Below are 23322 nucleotides of genomic sequence, written 5' to 3'. Positions count from 1 at the left end.
CGTTTGAGAAAGTGATTTGATTCTGATTGATATTGAGTCGCTTAATCTTTGAGTCAAATGATTGAGAAGTGGAACGGTCTCTTTATTGCAGCTGTTCTGTTGTATACACAAGAGGAATCTTGATGCTGAGTACGTGTTTAGACGTATATCATATTTGTTGTAACTTTGTTAATTTTAGAAAAGTGTTAGAGAGAGACAGGACAAATTTCTTGAAAGACTCGGTGTCTCAAATTCATGGTTCATATTTTTGATTTCACCCCTTCATTTGAAGCATTTGAAATATTCTGGAAATAATCTTGTAAAATTCTTGAAATTGCAACGCAATTGCACTGCAGCGTAATTTATTTAAAATGTAGGTTACAGTATGTTATAGCGAAGTTTCGTTGTAGAGCGGCACAGGAGATCGTGTAGCGTAAATTTTTGGGTCATCTAAATCGGAAGGCGAGCGTTATGTGACGCATGATAATATGAAAATTCAATTACGTCACCAAAGTGTAGATACGTTAACACCAGGAATTACAGGCGCTCGTTGCAAATCCGACCTGTCAACGACGAATTGTCTGAATTGTCAGCAATGAAAGGTTTCCGGCACTGGCCACTGGCCACTCAGATGAATTTTTCACGGTTTTACGTTACACGTCTTGAAATCTACCATCTAACACCGCTTTCACTCTTCCGCGTAATTCCACCGGCAAGAATGGTAGTATTCTGTAATTCTAAACGTGAAATTTTCTGCTATAAAATTTTATAGATCCGTGTAGTTTGTTCCGAGTACTTTCTGTTACGATGTTTCAATGAAAATATTAAATCATTCACTGCTGTAAACTGTGGTCTCTTTTCTATAGAGTTTCGTAATATATTAATTAGTATTCTCCTGTAGCCAAGCCGAGTCGTACGATGTCAATTCGAGACAAATATAACATTTCTGATAAAGTATTACGAGCGACAACATTATTGAATTACAAAAGTTACTTATAGCTCGAAGAGCGGACCTATATCGAAAATCAATATATCGCATCAAAATTAGATCGCTATCATGAATTATTATATTGCAATACGTGTTTATATGAAGGGAATACATTGGTTTTCAAGAATATATAATAAACAGATTTTGTTTCGAATTTCTATGAATAGATTATCTGTTTAAGATACGAAATTCATGTCCCTTCGTTTGCTACGATACAAAGCGCTGGTAAGTGATTTCGTTATCGTGCAGAGTTTAATGGGTTACCACAAAACGAGCGGTCATCTATTACCACGAAGCATGTGGTAACGAGCGTTAAGGTAGTTTCAGCGAAAACATCGTGCATGTTCATGTAACTAGATCAGAAAATAGGGCATTGGTCTTACACGATAAGAGAGATAACATTTTTAGTAAAATTCTCTGAATATTCCAATAAAATTTCCCCATGAAAACTTTACATACGACAACTTGTCGAAAAGCGTACTTCGACGAATTCTTCATTTAACGTGAGTTACTCGAAGATTAATCGGATTATAATATAACTCCACTAATACTACAACAATTCTACGATAAAACCGTAATAATGAAGGTTCCGTAATGATTCTTATTCCATAATTACAGTAAAAATAAATGATGATACTTCGAATCTACGGAGAAAAGGAGCGGAGTTGGAAACAGGTGAATCAGGAATCCGTACGTGGCGCGAAGACTCGAAGATTGAATCCTCACAAATCCCATGATAGCAACGAACTGTAATCGAATGAGCTGCTCGTACACCTGAACCGAATTCTTGTTGCAAAACGAATTAGGCATTCCCTTGAACGAGGGGTTGTCGAGCGATTTTATCGCGATATCGTCACACACGGAGAGATTCGCGAGCTACAAAGAGGTGTACACGGCCCCTGAAAACCAACGGACATGCCCACGCACGTGCACCCCGTCGCGTTCAAGTCGAAAATCACGGGTGTCATTGTGGTTTGTAGTTATACGATGGACCATGTAATCGACCAACCCCCCGAACTCTCGTCGAAGGCCGGCCAGGCCAATCAACCTCCATTGATTCACTTTCGTCCCGTAGTCTCTCTCAACCGTGCCAACAATCCTCCGAAAGTTACCCTCGAACCAGAAAGGGGTGTAATCTTGGTCGGCACGAAGCGCCGTGTTTACAGACCGGCCAGAGAAAATATTTTCTCGTCACAGGGGTTTCAGTCGGAGGCTCGGGGGTGCTCTCCGTTTCACGGGTTTAGAAAGTTGGAATTTTTTTCCTTCTTCAACCCCTTAATGAGGAACAGGATTGCGTAATAAGAGATTGAAGAGGAAGGTAGAAAAATAAAATGATAACGAGGGCTGGAATTTTTTAGTCTCGCGGAGGGGGGGAGGTGCAAATGGTTAATGACGCGAACGTTGAAAAAGATAGGAAATTAATTTTGCATCGTAGAAAAATAAAATGATAACAAGGTCTGGAATTTTTTAGTTTCGTGGAGAGGGGGATGCAAATGGTTAATGACGCGAACGTTAAAAAGGATGGGAAATTAGTTTCGCATCGTAGAAAAATAAGACGATAACGAGGGTTGGAAATTTTTAGTTTCGGGGAGAGGAGAGTTTAATCAACGTGAATATTAGAAAAGATAGGAAATTAGTATAGTATTATAGTATCTAAAGTAATATAGTGAAAGATATGTAAATTCTCTGTTGGACATATTAACGAACACTGTAAAATAGAACTAACTCGTACCAGATGGAGGATAAAAATTAACAAACACATGAATTTTCTCTTCTATTTGAAAATCTTCCCTTCTAGCACTTGTTATAAATCTATTCATCATTTTTCAATTAATATCTGATTCAGAACCCTACCATCTTGATTTTCGGTATAAAAATTCCATAATTTCGATTATTATTCCTATCGATTTTGCTAATTGCAAATAAAAATCTATAGTTTTTTTTTACAATTCTTTAGATATTTTCCGAGAGAAACAGTGAATTGATCGATCCTACTTTATCGCGTTAGATATTTATCGCAGACAAATGTTTGATAATGTTCTTTGGACAGTCTTCGGCCTTGTTCCTTGTTCGATATCGGATCATAAAACCAGGCTGCTTTTTCCTGTCGAACGACCTCTCGAAAGTCAGATCGAGAGTCCTCTCGAGCCATTCCGGTCTATCCAATTAACGATTCGCGGACCGATCATTCCGGGAAACGCAGCTTTTCTCATTGAGCGTCGCGCCAGTGGCGCAGAATCCCTTTTAAACCTGGCCAGAGGTGAATTTACGAGATTGTTACTGAATTGGCTCGATGTCGTGGAAAAGTGGGCTGGTTTCTTGGCCATCGATTGGGAGATTCATTAGCGTGCTTGTATTCAGAAGCTAATTCTAAGTTTGTTTCCTGCATCTGAGTTAATTCTTGTGATTGTATATCTTCAGAAGAGTTGTAGTGGTATTTTTAGTTGTTTCTACCGTTAGATTTTATCGTTTCGTTAATTTTAGGTGCTCTTTGTGATTTGCCAGATTTTTCGTTCACGGTAAAAGTCCAAAGTCATCGCGATCCGAAACACTGTGAATTAAAATACGAATAAGAAAGAATTAGTTTGCTGTAATTATAAAAATATAGCAACGAATAAGAAAAATGTAGGATGGCAAAATATATAGATTTTCAACTCTAATATATTGATAATTCAGATGATAAGTTAACAAATTATCGACGAACTATATATTGTCATGATATTTTCACTACGAAAGGAAAAAGTATAGAGAGCAAAATGGTATAAAGGTTGGTGACACGTGAGAGTAAAGTAAAGCTATAGGCTGCTATGAACCTAAGCCGAATGTGTGTCGAAGAGAAATTGAACAGAGTAATCAAACGTAGTCGATGCAATTGCAAGCAAACTCGCAATCAGTTCAAGTCACGAGGAGAAAGTCTTTTATATCAAATGTATATAAAGTCTGTTACACAGTCTCGACAGTCTCGACGTGTGCACTGTATAAGAAAAAAATTTGCACACATCATATTTCCAGTATATTTGCAATCACTAGTGTCGTTCTCTGTAAAGTAGGAATCCTCTCATCAACAGTCGCAACCAAGAAAAAATTAATTAGTTTCTTACAAAAATAGAACGCTGTCTGATAATGCCACGAAACAAATTTTTACTGCATAAAGAAAGATATTTATAATTAATTTTAACAACTTCCTACGACTAAATATTTCAAATTCTTTTCTTTTAAACTTTCATCGATATTCTCAACCATCTCACACCATGATACGCATCGATTAAAATTCACAGAAAAATTTGCTCCTCGACTTTAATATCAGCTTTTTTACTCCTGCTATTGCAGTATGTATATCGATACTATCTCACCCTTAAACGCAACAGAGAGAACCCTTAGACGGTTAGACGTTGCAATAATTATAGGGTTGCCGACAGATTGAACAGTTTCCTCGCCCCTTAAGCCGCGTTTACACGGATCGCGTTCATTTCGCCAATGAACCCCTGAAATCGAGTCTACACCACTGTGCGTCCAAAATAACCACCCTACGCTGTCGGTGACCTCGGTCGATCGGGCAACACGCTGTTGAACCCCCGACGCTCTTGACTAAGGGATTTTCGCGGCTTCTATTGACGAATGATCTCGATTCCACCCGCTCGAGTAGTCTTCGAATTGTGCCCAATTGTTTTCCTATCATTGTTAACGAGTATTCTCTCGGTGTTTCATGCTAGCCGCTAATCGTGCGTTAAGCGCCGCTGTAAATCAGAAGCGCATCGGACCGTGCTGGTCCCATTTGTTCCTCGAATATCCTGCTCATTTGTAATGCCAAGTTTCGGGAGTGGGGTAATTACGGTGTCGAGTGATTTGTTACAAATTAGAACACGGTGTGTTCGATAGTTTTATTATTGGGATTGCTTCGTGAATTTTTCCTTGGGCAGTTGTCGCGATACTAAACTTATACAGAAAAAGAAAGATACTTACGTTAAGCGTTAGTTGAAGCGATGAATTTTTACAAACTCAAACTCGGCGTTCGTCGTTTCTGGATTTTCTTCTTGAACTCATTTTACTTTGTATCGATTACAATGTCGAATATTTTTTTTGTAAATTTAGATATCGTTTGGAGTATGCAGGAGAAGAAAATTTAAGAGAAAGTTTAAAATTGTTCGATTGAATGATTCTTGTATTCCTAAGTACAGTATGTTGGGTATTAATTGCAATGGATGTAGTTTTATAAATTTAGATCAGTGGTGCTGGAATATTATTTTGGATTTCTTTCAGATAGAATATCCTACTTGTTTCGTGAATTTTTCTTTACACAATACGCGTGTTTTATTAATCGCAATGAACAAGTTCGAACACGATGTTCGTTGGAACGAACGTGTTAGTTATCTTTTATTTGTGAAATTGTTCCTGAAATGGCGAACGATATATAAAGTATTTCATTAAGATAAAGCATCGAGAAATTGGAAAATACTTTGAAGAAGGTAAGGTAAAAGGGATGACTGTGATATATGGAGTTGCAGATGTTTAAGAAGATTCGTTAAGGTGGTGTCAAGGCTTGAATTATCGATAGGAGTTGTCAGGGAGTTAACAGTTTACAAAATAATTGACAGTGACGGAGGAGCATTATCTTCTTATCAAGTTTTAGTTGGTTGATAAATCTGACGAGAGAAAGATCGATGTTCAAATGAAATCAAGACGAAACAGCTTGGCGGACCATTTTAAGGCGAACGGTCGTAATAGTAAATTTTAAACTCGGAGTAAGACTAAGCAGGGATTCGATGATAAATCCAGCGAATTGCTAAAGTTTTCCGATAGAATTGCTCTGATAACGGAGTGGAAGAAAGTTTCGAGGGAATCTGAACGATGCTCGGTTGCTTTTAACATATTGCATCACTGATACATAGTTTTGAACTGGGTATCTACGTAAAACATAATTCATGAAGGAAATCCAAAGAAATATTTTAATATCAAATTTGAAGAATATCGTGCCTTAATTTGCAGAAAAATTACGTTTAGTATCTTCAAATGTTATTTTTGTTTATATACTAAATTAAATTTTATTAAGTAATTATTGATTTTACATTCTATAGTAATTAAACATCCTTCTACTCTTTTTATGAAACGTTGGAAAGTCTACAAGCGTTTTTACATCCTTTGTTTATCGGCTGGCACATTTGGTGATTAAATATTTTTTTACTACTCTACATGATTACCAACATCATGTTACAAGTACAACATGAATTTACTCTTATTTCAAATGTACCGACGTACCTCAAAACTGAACAAGTGCTTCCAAATAAAATATTCCAAAGTAAATTGTAAAGTGATTAAAGAACGCAAAGAAATAAAAGAAGTAGGAAAGAGAAGGATTGTTGCACAGCACGATTTCAATAAAGTACGTGTTTCTTTTAAAATTTCCGATACCGTCGCTGTCTGGCAGATATCGTGAAAATTTATTTTGGCGGCATGCAGCTGCGTCAGCCAGCGTTAGACCGGAAGATTCTTCCACGTTAACCCCGCATTTCGTATCCAGCATCCCCCCGGTGAAGCGAGGGTGAAACCGATATCCCGGCAATTTTCTCAATTGCATCCACTTTGGTCCTGTCGGTGACAGGAGCATTCCTGCCTGCTTTGCAATTTGTATATTAATCCTTGTATTATATCATCGTCTCCATTATAGGGGTTTACAATGGGAAATGAGATATAAATATGGCGAAAAACTCCTTCGTAGAAGAACGTTTCAAGATATTGTCGATATTTCGTGGAACATCTTCAGCATGGATATTATGATAAGTAAATTGACTGAGATGATGAATAAACCACGTTTATGAAGATTTACAAAAGTATTGAAATACAGTGGAATTTAAATAATCCGACATACTCCAGACTCTGCTAATTTATTAATATTAGAGTTATCAAACTGCTTTTTCTCATTTGTCTACCATAGTACATTTCGCACAAACTTTAATTCAGAAGAGAAGGACAAAAGTTGAAAGATTTATGTGTTCATTCGACGCTTGGTTCTATTTTTCAATTTCGCTTTATTTCACACATTCAACTTCAATTTAAGTATCGACACCGTAAAATAATTATAGAATCGTGTGAATATGATTTAGGACTTTAGGCTATAATATTTCCCCTTTTTTTTTCGAAGGAAGAATAAAAAGGCCACCTTGAACCGGCTTTCGTGAAGGGTGTAATTAAAGGGATGGTGAATCTAGATAGCGCTTTAGACTTGCTGCAGCATCATGCTTGTTCACCCGTTGAAGGTACTTGCACTCCTCTTGAGAAGGGAGTGTTTTACACCCTTGGGACATACGATCTATCAGCGTTGTTCCTGCCAGGCGTAATCACCGCCCTTAACCCTTCCGTTCTTAAAAGATAACGATTACGTCATACGCGAGACAATGGCATTTTGTATCTAAATTATGAGATACGGTAGCGTGAATCGGCAATTAGCCTTGATGCAGCTGATAAATTAATATCTATCTAAATGACAACCTTCGATCAAAGGGAATTGCTTGATGACAGCTATATTCAAATCGGTAGCTTTTTATATTCGACGTTTCCTTATTTCGATTTGTATGGAAATTTTTTAACAGTTTTCGCGTTTTAAGGATACTTCTTATTAAGTAAATTTCAAATTTTTCAAATTATATTTGTATATATCACGTTTAGTACATGCCGTATCTTTTGTACTGCCTTTGATCCAGTTTCTTCGTCTAAAATTTCTTTCAATGACCCAGATCTAGTCAACGATGTGAAACCTCTTAATTGTAAAGCTTTCAGAAATACTTTTAATGTATCCCAGGAATAACATTTCTACCACAACCTCCTCAAGAATAACATTCTCTTAATAGATAATAAAATTCTCTTTAATAGATAGAAAGCCAACAATCAAAAATACAAATCTTCCAATTACAAATCATAAACATTTCCAATGTACCTCATAGATAAAATTTTTATGAAAGGTTCCTGAGAAGCGACCAAAACAGAGCAAATTTTCCTTAATCGATAAGAACTGAACAATCTAAAAATTATTTCGTAAATTTCCCGATTACAAAATTTCCAGGAATATTTTTAACAGTATTACCGCCATTTAAATTACAAAATTCTCCCGCATTCTAGCAATTAGCCGAAATCGCCGTTAACGAAGTGCAAAGTTATTTCTAAGGTGGGAAACGTAGGTAAAAGTCGATGTTCAGTAGCAAACGGCTTAGTGTTCGCGTGACTGGTGGAATTTAGGTATTCATTTAAGTTTCGTTTACGTTCCGTGCGGGACGCAGTCATCCTGCACCCTCTTGGCTCCGTTATTCGCTTTCCCTGTGTGTATGTGCACTATGAACCGCTGATGCACGCGAGCCAAGATGATCACCGACCTTACAGTTGGATAAATTGGTTCGCAGGATACTACCGGGCATCACGGCAGCTGTTTTTACTTAAGAAACGTTTTACTTTTACGTAAATCTTTCGTCAAGCAGAGGTAATTTTGTACGAAACGAACAATTATTGCTTTTTCATGAAAAACTGCTCTTCCGGCTTTCTTTTGTTACGAAATGGAAACGTAATTGGTAGACTAGGAGAATTATTTGAATTCGAGTCGCTATCGGATATGTCCAATTAATGGAGGTTGGACTATCACGATTTTACTATTGTAAATTTTGTACAAATTTTAATCCAAGAATTTAATATTATACCTTCGTCATACTTTAAGTGAATTGTAATGTTCGTAGAGTAGGTTTGTATTTCACGTCTAAATGAATGCCATTCTAAATTCCAAATTAAAGGAACTTCAATTACAGCGACGCAGAAAGGAATTTTACAAAACGAAATTACGATTGACAAGAGCAATAAATAAATAAAATACATATACCGAAACAGATAATTGTTCGTTTTTTACCAACGCGGTAAAAAATTTTTATTACGGAAGTTACTAATATTGGTGTGTGCTCGCGAATATAATGTTAAACTTCCTTTTATCCATAATTATATATTTTATATGTAGCTGACGTGACGTTAATACCCACGTACAAAAAAAGAGAAAAGTGTTTCGCACAAAGCCAATAGAAAATTGACGTAAAACGTTGACACAAAATCGATTCTAGAAAATTACACGGATCGATCGTATTGATTAATCCTGGCAAAAGTTTCGGAATATTGTCCCGGGAAAAATCGTAAAATGGCTGTAAAACGGGCAGTGTATTGACGGGGGATAAAGTTTATTGGCAGTGTGTTCGACCGTCAAAACACATCAACCTGGAGGCTGACTTAATCGCGATAAAAGATAGATACGTTGAATTTTTGTGCGTGGATAGAACGGTACAGTGTAATTTCGAGCGTCCAAAGAGACGGACGTTATACGTGTTTTCTTTCGCTGGTTTTTGATCGCCGACTGTAAAATGACACGCGAGCGGATCTATGCTCGCCGGCAAAAAGTAATTAATTTCTTGCCCGTTCATCCGTTCTCGGACGGTGCATGCAAGATGTGTGGGTGCACATTTGCGTATGGATAATTTCTCGTCGAAATGCAACGAAATTTCAGCGTTTGCTTTATTTATTCATGGTATTTGGTACACGAATAACTGGCGAAAGGGAATTCTGATTATTCGAAAAAGTGGGAAACCGAGAGAAATATTTTCTGCAGGAACGAGAATTTTGGTAATATCTTTCTGGAAATAAAAGTTTAAAAAGCAGTATTGAAATACACGTATGAAAAATATATGGTTACAGTAAAATAATCATGGTGTGTCTAACACTTTGATTTTCCTTTATGCGTGTACATTGTTTAGAGTTGTTTAGTTATGAGAGGGAAAGGTCTATGATCTGAAAAATAGAAGCTAATAATTAGAATAATTATCAACGCATATGATAATTACATAGTTGAGGTCAAATGATCATACAGAGATGTGTTTCATTATTTTAATTTCCTTTTGCGCGGTGAGAAAAAGTTTATAATCCAAGATTTATGATCTGAAAGCTAATAATTGAAAAGTAGTACAAGTACTTCCTTCCAAAAATTGGGTCGATACAGAAAAAGGTACATAAGACTTATATTTATGATAAATTTGTATGAATAATATGTTTTAATTTGTTCTTTTTATTAAAAGTTTCTCTGGTAATTCGTGACCTACAACGATACTGAGTTTATTAAACAATTGCGAACAAACGGCTTGGCATATCAGAGCATCGATTAATGATTAAGTACGAGCAAGATTTTACGCAGAAAATACTCAAAGGTTGCCAGTTATTTTCAGTCGACAACGATTACGAATGCTGCTCGTTGCTCTCTCTCTCTCTCTCTCTTTCTCTTTCTTCTTCTCTCTCTATATCTCTGTCTCTCTGTCGAGTGCACACTTGCTGAAGCGTTAATGTTTCGGTAAAGTTGTAACGAAATTAAATGTAATTGGATCAACGAGGCGACCCAGTTCCGATCAGCCGTGGTTTAAGTTATTAATTACAAGTTTCAAACTAATTATTCGATATTAATTTATTGAAGGTTTCTGTCTTTGTCGTAATGGCTCCTTAACCTAATTTTATAATAACTGCTCTTTTCGAAATTTGCTGTGGATTTATATTCTTTCTCCAATTCCTTTGATATTTATATTTCTCAGTGTCGAGATGTTTTCTTACAGTTTGAAATTGATATGTGCACTTTATAAATTTTAATATTCGATTATTAGAGACTATAACAATAGCCTTCTTTGAGGAGAAAGATATTGGCTGTACGTAATAGACGTAGGGAAGATGATCTTCGTAAAAATGTAGGAATTAAATATTTAAATAATAAATAGAAAAATTCTTCTCATAGAATGGTACATAGAAATAGATTAGAAAATGGTTTTAAAGAATTGATTACAAATTTGAAATAAGATACGTCTTTGAAAAATATATAAAAATCGCAACGTTTCTACAATTCTACATAAAAGGAATATAGTCTTTTCCGTAACGTAAAAAAGCCGCAGCAAACGAAATAGATACAAGAACAAGAATATTTTTGAGCGACCGAGAAACGAAAGGAGCTCTCGAAACGTTCATATTCGAAGGTGTGCAAATATTTAAGACCGTGGATAACTTGCGGAAATCTTGATCGGGAAAACGTGTCTCTAGCTGCGGGCGTTGGTTCATTCGGGGCGAGGAACCGAAAGATGTACTCAACAGCGCATTCACTTGCGATCTCTCTCTCTCTCTCTCTCTCTTTCTCTATGCACATATGCATATCCGTGATGTTATTCGAAGGCTTTCCGCAAGCATAAGCTTCGAATCACAGTGCTATGCATTGATGCTGGCTCTCAAAGGATATTATAAATTGCACGATAATTGACCCTGTCGGTTCTAAGATATCGAATACAGATATTTCATCTTATGATCGTAATCAGAAAACTTCGAATTTCTATGGGACACAGGTTGAATTAATAGACGTCAGTCATAACGGAATTTATGTGAAAAATAATTCTTAGAAGGATACACCATGTACTTCCATTTAAATACAGCTAGGCAACTAAGTTGAAAACGAAGATTGTTACGTGTGGAAAATTGAGCACGAAAAATACAGTTCGTGGATTGAAACGTGACAAAAGAAGCAATACTGACGTGTATATTTTCTGTAATAACAAATGAAAACTTTTACTGCTATCTCTATGTTGTCTGTATTCAAAAATTGGAAATGGAAAGTTCAGTTTTCGTGTCGCGATGTATATATATACGCGAAACAGTGGTAATATTGACAGGTGAATTTTTTATCGCAGAGAAACAACAATTTTTTTTTGTTTAAATGTCTAGAAATCACAGACGAGAAGTCAAATTTTTATGTGCAGCGAGAAAACGTGAGAAATATCAATGGTTATACAATATGATGTTATATTTTTTATTCTAAAGGATGAACATTTTTGCGTGTAAATGTCAAAGAATCGAAGATAGGAAATTCAATTCCGCAAGAGAGAAAATAGTAATACTGATGCAATCATTTTTTGTTATACGTATATTGAAGAATTCGGGGTGATAAATTTAGTTTTCCTATCGTGAAATGAAAACACGTAAAAAGGCTGGAAATATTGGTAAATGTATCCTCTGTCACAAAAGATGAAAATTTCTTACATGTCTATAAATTATAAATAAGCAGTCAAATTCTTATGTAATTTTTACGCAAAGTGCAAATGCATAGAAATCCAACGATATTAAAAAACGTGCTCCTTATAATGAAAGTTGAAGTAATTGATATCCTGCTATAATGTGATTTTTCATCTCTTATAATATAATAAAATCATGCTATCAATGTTGCAAACTACATGCAACGTGTTTCTTCCCATGTCGTAAAATATTTCGTCTTATTGTCGGTCTAATACTAAGCCTTCGATCGAACTTGTCTATAGCGAGATGTCGGATTTGCATGAAGAATGCAACTATGACATCGTTAAAACTTCATAAGTCGGGGAAGAAGAATAACGAACACATAACACGGTAAAACTTCTTTCGTTCCTGTTGCTGAAATTTATTAATATTGATAATTCAACCATGTTGGGAATTTTCGTTTTCCTCGTTACTTGAAGATTCTTAATAAACAAACATATTAATGACTTGGCTTCCCATTAACTTCGACTATCTCGTTATATATCGTAGTTGTTTTTCCGCGTAAAAGTTTCCTATGGAGACGTTGAAACGTACAAAGTGTAAAGAAATTTTATGAAATTGTCATTTCGTTTTTAAAGTTTACTTTCAGAGTATTTTTAAACAAACAAAAGGTAGATAAATGTAATAATTTTTATAATAAACTTACTTTCGGGAAAGCGTAGATTTTTATTTTCTATAAAGCGAAGGTAATAAAATAAATTAATTAAGATGTAATAAAATAATAAAATAAATGAATTTTTATTTTATTTTATTTTTTCTTTTTGTATTGTTATATTATACAGTTAATGGTGAATTTGATTTAACGAACAAGATTGCAATATTCTAATAACATCTAATTTATTTATTACATTTTTAGCAGTACATTTAACAACAAAATTTCAATTTTTTGATAAAACAATCGTTAATTATAATGCTTCGTTCCTCGACGAAACACGATCTTAATGAAATTTTTATACAATTTTTCGTAACGATTCCCTCATGAAGAATCGCCAGATTGGGAAAAATAGAATCTAGCCTGATTAAAACTTGGACATTCGACGTAAGACGACCTGATTGGAAACTGCCTCCATTTATGGCGATATCGGGGTCGTCGTTGCACTCGATACGCCTTTGTTCTTCTGAAATATTGAGTTCGATTTCGCTCCTATTGCGCTTCTCTATGTACGAAACTCGTCTTTCATACTTTCCTTCCGCATCATTATTTTAAAACTAATCAAATCTACTCTTCTTCTATTTCTCAAAATAAATTATACGCTAGAGAAGGCAGAAATTTGTAAAAATTCTGTCTGAAATATTTTAAGTTTCCAATAGCTGGTCCATATTAAAGCCTGTCCTTGATTAAAACATCCATTCCACCAGTTTTATCAAGCTTTATCAGTTTTTTCATGCTATCTTTGTTTCCGTTCATTCAATTTAAAGTATCCAGTCATCGTTTTGTAACAACTCGTATAATATAACTTTAGTTCAAAGATAAAAAAATTACAGGAAATTCGTAATATTCATATTTTGGAGAATGAAGAGAATATTGAGATGATCAAGAGAAAATGATGAAATATCTTCTTTTCCTGTTTGATTAAAATTCTGAAAATTCCAAACACGAAAAACTAGGTACATCGAAGTCGATCTGTTAATGGAAATTGAAGTACATATTTGCGAAACGCGACTGGAATTTCGTGGTCGCGTCAGAAATTCGATCACCGTCCATTTTATCGCTCGTTAAGTGCGATTGACCAACTTTGATTGCGTTACAAAACGGTGTTTTGCAAGCGACGCTTTGAGAAGCCTTCCTTTTGAAACGGTCAATACCAAGAAAAAAAATTAGGCTCCATTACAAAAGAGAACGCAGCTCTATTTTTGCGTTATTCGTAGGTGAATGTACGAATCACGCGGGCTTTGTACAAATTCTATAGCGTACACTGTCTATTATGTCGACCCTTCACAAGGAAGTAATGACTTCCTATTAGATACTTAAATCTTATATTAATTTCATATACAGTGGGTTACAAAAGTACTCGAACGCTTGCACTCATCTTAAATATAATATACCTGTTATATGAAATACTTTGAAATTTAAGTAAGAACTTAAAAGTAAGAAAATTTCCTGCACTATTTGTACAATGTTTAATCTCTTTAATAATTTATTCAAGAAAGAAACCAGGAAAAGTATTTTTATATTGCCTTAGAAAGTGACAGTAAAAAATGCAGCAGAATGTTGTTTCTATTAGCTCATTCAAGATATTTTTGACAGCGTCGAAATTCGTAAGAGAAAAGCAAATTTCTGTATACTGATTCATCTTTTTGTCATACTGATATTTCGACATACTGTGTATCTTCGTCAAAAAAAACTTCTCACTCCACCTGCTCCAGGAAGAAGAATGAAATCACGCACAGTCAAAAGACCCCAAAAAGCTGTCACAAAAGAATTTGGACGCGTGTGTGCGTAGTAGACCGACGAAAACTCGTTATCAGTAGCCGAATCTGTGGTCGATATTCGCGATAATGCTCGCGTCGACTGGTATGACGCGGTGAAAAAGGTAAAAAGAATGCTGCGATAGAAAGGGTGGAATAGGAGAAAGCAAAAAAAGAAAGAGAAAGGAAAAAGGGCGGACAAAGGGGAGAGAAGAAAAAAAAGGCATCGTTGCGATAGTCGCGTGGAGCCACAGGTATCCGAGGACCGCGCGATCCCCATTCTGCCATCACCCTACAGGTCGTTTCAGAGCTCACCCTCCGCTTCTTTCTGTTCTCTTCTGTTCGTCGTGTTCCCTTTTTTGCTTCCGCCGTTAGTGTCGAAACGTGCTCGTTCCTCGTTCCACGCATGCTGACTCCTTCCGTTCCTGTTCTTTCTTCGCCGTGCGGCCCGTAAAGCGGCTTAGGGCTAATACCCCGTGGATCAGCCGACGAGGTAGAAAGAAGCTGCAGCCGTAATCGTATGGCTACGATTTTATGGTCACCTGAACTGTGCTCGTGGTCTGCCCGACCGGATGCCCGCTTTAATATCTCCGCCTTCGTATTTGGTTCCAAGGATGTGTAGTATTTATTAAAAATGTATTTGTATTTTATCCTTGTACTATTGTCTTCTCTGCTCTCGTTTGTTCAACCGTTGTTTGCCTTTTAGGCGACGAATTGTCGATTGGTCGAGGGATGATCTGTTATTTCAAGTCTTGCGTAAAAATTTTAGGAAATGTGGACAAAATGAATGTTTAGGAAGAACTCTACTTGATTTTGAAAGATCGGAGATTTTGAAAGATGTATTTATATTTTGTCTCCTCTCTTTCTCCTCTCATTTGTTTCGTTTGTTCAACGGGGGCTTTTTCGTGATCGAATTATCGATTGGTTAAAAGATGGTCTGTTACTTAGTCAATAATGCTTGGTTTGCTTCTAATGTTAATAATACATGATAATTGGTAAACAATTTCTATCGACATCGATTTCTAAAACAGCAAGGTGTACCCTTGTTAGGCTACATATTCAAAAGAACGTTCGTGTGTAATGAGACATGTGCCCTTTAGCCGTGCAGCGTATAGAAGTGCAGCACACCCTGTCAGTATCAATATACACGTTTTCCCTTTAACAGAGACACAGTGTTCCTCCTTGTACCTCAGTTTTCCTCTGCCCACTATGTTGCCCTTTATAGAATTTTTATACAAACTTGAAAGGTCATAAACTTAAAAATTCTACTTTTCTATTATCCATTCTTCAAACAGAGTTTATAACGAAGTCCCTTACACGACATTCTTTGCTTGATAAGGAATAGTATAATAATGTTAAGGTTATAAACTTTAAATTTTATTTTCTTATTATCGCCTCTCCGGACAAAATTCGTAATAAAATTTCGCGGACGCAATTCGTTGGTTAGCAAGGAATAACATATTATATACATAGAATATAGCGTAGTATCTCCCCGTTATTAGATTTAAATCTAGCGTGAATGAACTTGTTACAAGTGCAACTCTACGTAGTACAATGTCCCGAGGACAATAGGCATAGCGGTGCAGACGTAATAACAAACCTGTGTATAGTCTAGCTTAACTTCATTTCAACTCCGAAGTACATTAAACAAATCGTAATAACAACTATTCGCCTGATGCTTATCGAGTCGTAATTGTACGTAATACGTAATACGTAATTGTATTGCAGCTCGTCCTGGAAATAGTCACTTTAATCTCAAAATCGATTCTGATTCTGAAACAGGCTGAAATTTCCATGGACTTAAGAAAATTCCCTTACAATAATTGTATATAGGAAGTTCGAAAATAATTATAATAATTCTCCAGCAGATTTTGGTATTCTTTATATTCTCACTAGTTGATAAAAATACATAAATAAATGCTTATAATACATATAGCGATTAATGAAAATATTTGCACATATCCTTAGTTCTCTACGAAGCATTTTTCTATCAGATTCTGTATTTTATTTTCGTAACATCAAATTTTTGTAGTAATAGGAAAATGCTATTAATTAATATACTTACCTAATTAATTAGTATATAAATTCTATAATAAATACAATGATGTGCAAATAATCTCTAAACTCTATATATTATTGAATAAACAAGTTCTACTAAATTAATTTTCGTAGCTCAATGATTTAACCTTGCACTGTATCTCAGTCCTTCTTCGCGTTCACAAATCAAAGCAATCCCTCGCCATAGTCAAAGCGTCGTGAAAACGTGCTTCAGATTTCTGCAAATAAAGATAGATATATTTCCAAACACAATACATTCGAGAATCAAGATCCTTCTTCTTAAAAAACGGGAGAAATCGAGCACAGACAAAGTGTCACGAAAACGAGCATACGTCAGCACGATCGGAGCAAAGCCCTTCTAATCTGCTCTCGATAGCATTATGGCAGTGCCAGGCACTGGCGATTTTCGAAGTTGCTTCGACACGCGAGGATATCATCCCTCGGTGGGTTCGTTCGATCCTTAATAAACTAGCGAAATCGCTTTAAAACCGAACAGTATTTCAAACGCGAATCAACAGTTCCACTCTGGTTCGTATCTTCCATCCTCTTCTCTACTCTTCAGTCATATCTTCTCGTCTCTTTCTATAGAACGTGGCAACGGGGTTGATCGGTGTCCTTCTTCCTCCGGGGGGATAGCAGCGTATGCGCGTGCCACACCACGTAGCAACCCCCTGTATGCCCTGCAACCCGCCATGGTATTGATCCATGAGCGGAGGCAGCCCCCATCCCCTTAGGTCTATCGAGTTCCGCCCCTGCGGGAGTAGGATTGTGGCGATGGTAGGAACGGTGGTGTGCCGGTTGATACGGTGGTGGTGCAGCTGGAGGGACTCGAACCCAAACGCGGAGAGAGCCTCCCCAAACTAAACCGAACTACCCCTACCCAGGTTTCTCGTGAACCGGCCTACCAGCCCCCTTCGTCTCTGTATTCAACCACCACCGTTTCGCCTCATTCCTCCCGCCGCTGTTCTCCTCCACCGTTCATCCGTGCACACCCACGCGTACAGACGTAGAAAAACGTTTACGTGGGAGCTGCTTTATGGACACGCGTCTCTGCTCGATGTGAACGATGCGTGGCCGTGCTGTGTTTGCTTGTATGTAATATGCAGAACTAGGCACACGGAGGTAGTACGTGGCTGTAGTGGTTCTGGTCACTGGGTAGATGTGAATAGTTCTGTATCTGCTTTCTGCGTGTGTCCACGCGCTATCTGAAAGCATTAGAGTCCTCTTTCCTACACTGTCCCTAACTTTCGACTGTATGTAGTTCGTTGAAGGGTGAAATTGTGTTTGGAATGATAAACGGGGAATTGGATGTTTCGAGGAGCTTGGTAATTGATACGCAGTACGTGTTTGAGGAGGATTGTTTGTGAATTTGATAAAGTATGGCGTTGTTTCGGGTGGTTGGTTCTTTCAGATAGGACAGGGAGGTTTTAATAGGTTTTTGGATAGATCCCTTACCCACTTCGAATTTAAATCCTTCCAGCTTTGGTTGGCGGTGTAACGTATTATGTATTTGATGATTTGATATAACATGTGACCTAAGAAGGTTTTGATAATATTTCAGGTACTTTCAACCACTTATGGTTGCTCCGATAATTTTGGGTGGTGATTTGATATACCATGTGCTTGAGCTAAGTCTATTCGCGAGTTTGATATAGTATGATATTGTTTGGAATGCTTGGTTCTTTTGAATGGAGTAGTTTTGATAGTTTTCCAAGTGCACTTGGATGCTTATGGTTGCTTTGAATTTGCCTCTGCCTTTGGTTAGTAGTTTAACGTGTTACGTATTTGACGCAGCTAGTTGGCAGATTTGATAAAACACGATGCAGGGATGTGTCGATAGTTTACTACACAGATTATTATGGTTTGAGTCAGGCTCGCCTCTATTACGTATTTCACGAAACTAGTTTGTAAATTTCGTTAGCATACGATGTTGTTTAGGATGTTGGGTTCTTTTGGTCAGGAATGCTAGGGAGGTTTCGATAGTTTGCCAGACAGGTCCTTATGGTTGCTTCGACTCTGCTTTTAACTTTGCTTGGTGGTTTAACTCGAGCATTTGGCTTGGTCGCTTGTAGCTGTACCTGTAGCTTCTGATCGTCGATGGATTGCAAATTCGTAACGTAAGGTGACGTAGGATTGGCATTTTCGATTCGATGCGCTGTCTGACTGCGTAATTTTCGATTTGTGTCTCCCAGGGGGAAAATTCTTGGACTGGAAATTTTTACATCTTATGTCATTCATGTTATTTTCATAGTATTCTATTATCCGTTGTGGCTAGGAGTATATTTTGAAATATCGCTGATATCTCGGAAAATATCTCTGTTTTATTTTATGACTTATCGTCAAAATGAAACTTAAATAAAGAATTTGAAAAATTATCGAGATTGTCCTACATTTATTTGAGTTTGCGTAATTATATGAATCCAAAGAAAGAGAATTGAAGATTTTTTCGTGTTCAGGAAACAAAGTTACCATAAAAGATAGATTGAACTGTTCGAATCTAACACTTTTACGTTGCCAATTTACAAAGAGCGAAAGAGGATACTGCGTCGATAAATCGAATGGCAATCGATCTTTCGCTTAACGTCACTAGATTCTGTCCGTGTCGCCTACGGGTGAAACGGCTAAGAAACGCGAGAAACAGTCCAATACCGATTCTATCAACTTTTTCTCTCATTTTCATTCGTTTATACGCCTCTCATTCGCGGAATGGAATGAGATGGGGGTAGAAGTCAGTCGGTGGCACTCGAGCAGGGCTTCCTTGTCATCCCTTTATCGTACGGTCGAATTTTCCGCGTCTCTCCTTCTCTGTTCCTCTCTTCAGCACCACCCCACGTCAGAGTAAACAATACTCGAGCCTTTTGTACGTCCCTTTCCTCCCTTTTTCCCCGAGCGGAGTGCCGCGCGTTCCTCTAAAAGTAGATTCACGATGAATTTCTTCCTTTTTTTCGGAGGTTAAACGCATACCAAAGGATACTCGAGCCCTTTCCATCCTCTTTTCCAACGTTTTCTTCCTCTCGATTTTTCTCATCGTCCCTCATTTTCTCGCTCTTCTCGATGAACCACGATGTGACATAGTACTCATGTAGGATACATCGTAGTAACGTAGGGCTATTTGAGTCGCCTAAGCTTCAGCATCGAATAAAACGAGTAATCAAACTTGTTTTACGTATATGTAGAGGAAGAACACGATAAATATATTTTTGTTCATTGTTTGATCTTAATGTCAGTTTATGATCAAACTTGAGTATTTTGATATGACGTACATAATCGAGAATGAAGATAACCTATTAGGTCTACATCATGACACGCTATTGAAAATATTAATAATATGTGAACTTTTGATTTTTATTACATTCTCGTAGAGAACCGTAACGATTGAACTGCCAATGTACACGATATGTTGCGCTGTTTATCACATGACTAATAACGAATTAACTAATCTGTTTTCGAATTCAGATAGCTTAAAAATTGTCTGTAACCAAATTTGGCCAATTGGCGAGGAACATTGCTTAGCTCGACTTGAATATCTAATAAATAGCTTTCCGATTTAAATAACCTTACCTTACCCTAGGAGCCGCCATTGGACCGATAATGACAACGTGTGCTACCTACGTGTTGGAATTATGTGAGTAGGTTGCAACGACACGTTGCTGTAGCTGTGAAGCCAATTATCTTCTCGGTGTTCTGATACAGAGCTCGAAGACGTGGTTTACTGAAAAGTGGTCTCGAGAAATGGAACACGTTTGTTGTTCGTTGTTCGTTCCCAAGGCATCGCGGTTATTTCTTTCGCGTGACAGCTTAGGTGGTAATTTTTATCAGGCACTAAGGGCAACCGTTTAGCCATCCTAGAAAGCACCAGCTAGAGCTTCTAGACGTCCTGGTGGCTAAAGTTTGTACGTAAGAACAGTTGGAAGCTTGTCAACCTTTTCTTCTTCTTCTTTATCTTCTTTATCATTTTCTGTTCTTTATCTTTTTACTCTCCTTCGTTTTATTTCTTTTTCTTTATTATCCACTTTTTGTCACTTTATCTGTTCTTTATCGTTTCTCCTTTACTTTATTACTGCCTTTTCGTTTCTTTATTACGTCACACAAAATTGCGCTTATTGTTTATTACCAGTTAACAGGTCTCATTAACAGTAAACTATTTTGAGCAACACGTTCTCCTATATTATTTTCACCATTTATAATTGTTTAATATTATACAATTACTTGGAGTTCTTCCGTTTGACTTGGTGTATGATATTTTAAAACTCCCCAAATATTTTGAATTCCAAAAATAAAAGATTTCCAAGCACTCGGTTATACATATCTCCATACATATCTACGTATCCCGTTCAATATTCGATACTCGCTACCAACTAATGAATTATGAAAAACCAATTCTGAAATTCCGTCAATTCGATAAAACTAAAATAGGAGGGATATCCAACTTCCAATTACATTCAACGCTCATTATCAATTTCATGAAAAATCAATTGGGAAATTCTAAAAATTCACATCTTTCCTAAAAGTAGAAGAATAGAAAATATACACGTGGAGATACTTTTTTCCCTTTTCGTGGTGGTTATAAAAAGATACCCAACTTTTAATATTCATTACCAATGACCACGTATTATTCTGAATTTACACCATCGTGGTTTTTAATCTGTTATATGTGTACACAAGACTCTTTAAATTATTCTAATAGTCTTAGCTGCGGCACGTGTACGAAAATATTTCCAGGTCGCGCGTGACAGTGGAACACGAAAATACTCGCGACAGGAAACAGATCCTTTTGCATTTTTTAGCGAAAGAATACTGCAGGTTAATATTAGTTTAACACCTAGATCACCAAGGTGACCATCGGCGATGCACGTTACTAAATCTTTTAGAATGATTAAAATAAGATAAGAAAAACAATATGAGTGACTTAGACAATGTTGCTAGAAAGAATTTCGTAAATACGATATAATACAGGGTGAACAATATATAACTGATTGATTTCCATTGTGAATAACTTTTAAACAAAATAAGAGACCACAGTTTTTAGATCCCTCGATTGTATTTTTCATTACATTTTCACACGTTTCGAGAAGTATATTCGTTATCGCTGTTTTTAGCTGTCAAATTGTTTTTGATTTATTGACATACATTTTACCTTTGCGAAAACCACATAACAAGAAATTCGGTGCAGATAGATCAAACAATCTCGATTGCCAGATGATATCGGCAACGTAACGTATTTACTTCTGGACTGTATAACGCTTCATGATTACCTCGTTATGTGTTCATAAAACAATTGCTGTAGCGGAACAAAGGACGATGCATCGTCTCAGAGTGGCAGGACTTTGAAATACAATCAGCTAAATATTGGCCACTTGTATTTTGCAAAAATTCCATGTTACGATGCACTATACTCTGAATGTAAAATATATGAAATTGAGATGCATCATTTTCGCTGAAACATTGCGGAACCGACTTGGAGAATTTTCCTTTATACGCGCCGTTCACGGACCAAAGTGATTAACTGCACTTTCTGAAATTTTAGTGCTATTTGATTGATGCTTATCGTATAATAATTTCACCGATGTTCTCTCCTTTTTCTTTTGTGGACTCGATCGATTTGACAAATAAACGGCTCGTATGTACATGGAGGGGTAGTTGGCAACGTGAGAAGCGTCGAAGACGAGAAAACGATTTATTAGCGACAGTACAATCCGTTATTCCCTGTCTGCGGTGAAATCAGGCCGAACGTCCGTTATCCGTCGTTCCGATTTTACTCTCAGAAGCTATCGATCGAAACCGGACTACAGTTCGATCACCACGGCGGATTCGTTTTATCTCCGGCTGAACACTTAGCTTTTCCTTCGATCCACCGACATACTGGCGGAACTGGTTCAACCAGACGACGCGACGTCGATCACCTTCGTGACGAGCAATCGTGTACGCGATTAGCTTCGAACAATAAAGCTTGCTGACTTAACCTATAACGCGATGCATTGATGTATTTGCACGTATATCGATTGATGGGTGTGTTAGAAGCTTCGTGTCTCTGTATATATTTATTGTGGACTCCATATAGTCTCTCTTACGATATAGACGTCAATCATAAGAAGCAGGATGTCTTCCTTATTTTCAAGAATTTTTTCTGCTTTCGAAGTTTTGGGATTTCTGAATTGGTTTCTTGTAGATATCGACGAGCGTGTGTGTATTAGAGAGACTGATATGAGGCCATTGATAACAAATATTGGAAATTGGATTACATTTTTATTTTTATGGGACTCGTGAATTTTCGCGATTTCAGAATCGGTTTTTCACAAGCAGGATTTCGTACTTGATAAGTGTTTATAATAACTGTTCAAATACTGTCCATACAACATTTTTTGATCGTATCGGTATTCTTTAAAATATTATGGTACGACTATGTATGAATTGGAGTGTGCGTGAATGGTTGTAAAAATCCATGTTTTATATAATATCTTATTAAGTCTTCGTAATTCGATATTAGTTCGCTATGAATGGAATTTTAAATAATATCCGATAATTATGTACAGACTTATTGAATATTCATTCCTTAAATTTTTATAATACTTTAATCATGAGAAAGAATATTGGGAAGATTATAGGTGATTGCTATAATTTTTTTGGATGAGTTCATGTCTTAGCAAGGAACTATATAGCTAGCATTTATTGCCGTCGCAGGATCTTTTATTGGATTTCCACTTGGTTGAAGCGTCTGTTTTCTCACCGTGAGCGATTAAAAGAGGGTTCCTTAAATGCGCCCTGACGAGTATCTA

At 36.7% G+C, this 23322-nt stretch overlaps 1 protein-coding gene across 18 annotated transcripts in view; it reads left to right on the top strand.

The window, feature by feature from the left end:
• LOC122574770 (kazrin-A) overlaps nucleotides 1–23322 on the top strand; it is a 139122-nt gene that overhangs the window by 10785 nt on the left and 105015 nt on the right. The window lies entirely within an intron of this gene.

This window comes from Bombus pyrosoma, linkage group LG14 (genome assembly GCF_014825855.1).
Source record: "Bombus pyrosoma isolate SC7728 linkage group LG14, ASM1482585v1, whole genome shotgun sequence".
NCBI classification, from domain to species: Eukaryota; Metazoa; Arthropoda; class Insecta; order Hymenoptera; family Apidae; genus Bombus; species Bombus pyrosoma.
This window is presented reverse-complemented; position numbering and strand designations above follow the sequence as displayed.